Genomic DNA, 800 nt, shown 5'->3' with positions numbered 1-800 from the left:
CGCGCCCGCTTCGAAGGTAAATGCAAAATTTGTTGCCTCTTCATGTTTTACTAGTTACTGGCCTGCGTCTGAATAGTCGACTGAAATGACAAAACAATATTTTTCTCGCTTTATAGCACAATTTTCGTTTGTCTCAGGATTGCCTTCTTCCTCAAATGTACTAAGTGTGTCATCAGTGTAAAAGGTTAAGTCCTTTGTCTGACATAAGGGAAGCTGGCAGACCTCTCATTAAAAATCAATGAAAGTAAAGTTGCTAGAACAGACTTCAACGAAATCATTAATGATTTGCCCATAAGAAAGCACGAAGGGGATTTTTTTTATCAAATGTTACTGAAATTAACATATTAGTAATACTGTTATTACGCGTAGATGTTGATCTGAAAACTAGTGGAATTCATTTCCAACATCAAGGACCAGGAAGTACAAACAAAAAGATTTTAACTGGGAAGAAAACATATAAGTAATATTGCCCAGTCAGGCTTCATAGCCCAACCTCCTGAGACAGTCGCAATCGTAGTCCTGGAGGTGTCGCTTATTAAGTATCTGTTTTTATGAAAATCCAGCCATGGTCCATATGCTTAGTTTCGTATGAACCATATTTCTTTAAAGGAAAAAAAAAACATTGAAGATTCTTAAAAAAAAAATGCCCTTTCACTACAGAACCAGTGGCTAAAGTTATGTACACGCTTTTTTTCATAAAATGTTTGTCTCATGTTTGGCATGGTGTTGATCATGTCACCAGTCAATCATTTGGGCTAATGCTAAGGGGGCATGTATTGTTGTCAGGTCCACAACCCATA

This window comes from Penaeus monodon, chromosome 34 (genome assembly GCF_015228065.2).
Source record: "Penaeus monodon isolate SGIC_2016 chromosome 34, NSTDA_Pmon_1, whole genome shotgun sequence".
In the NCBI taxonomy this organism is placed as follows: domain Eukaryota; kingdom Metazoa; phylum Arthropoda; class Malacostraca; order Decapoda; family Penaeidae; genus Penaeus; species Penaeus monodon.
The sequence above is the reverse complement of the archived record's forward strand: the minus strand, read 5'-3'. Positions refer to the sequence as shown.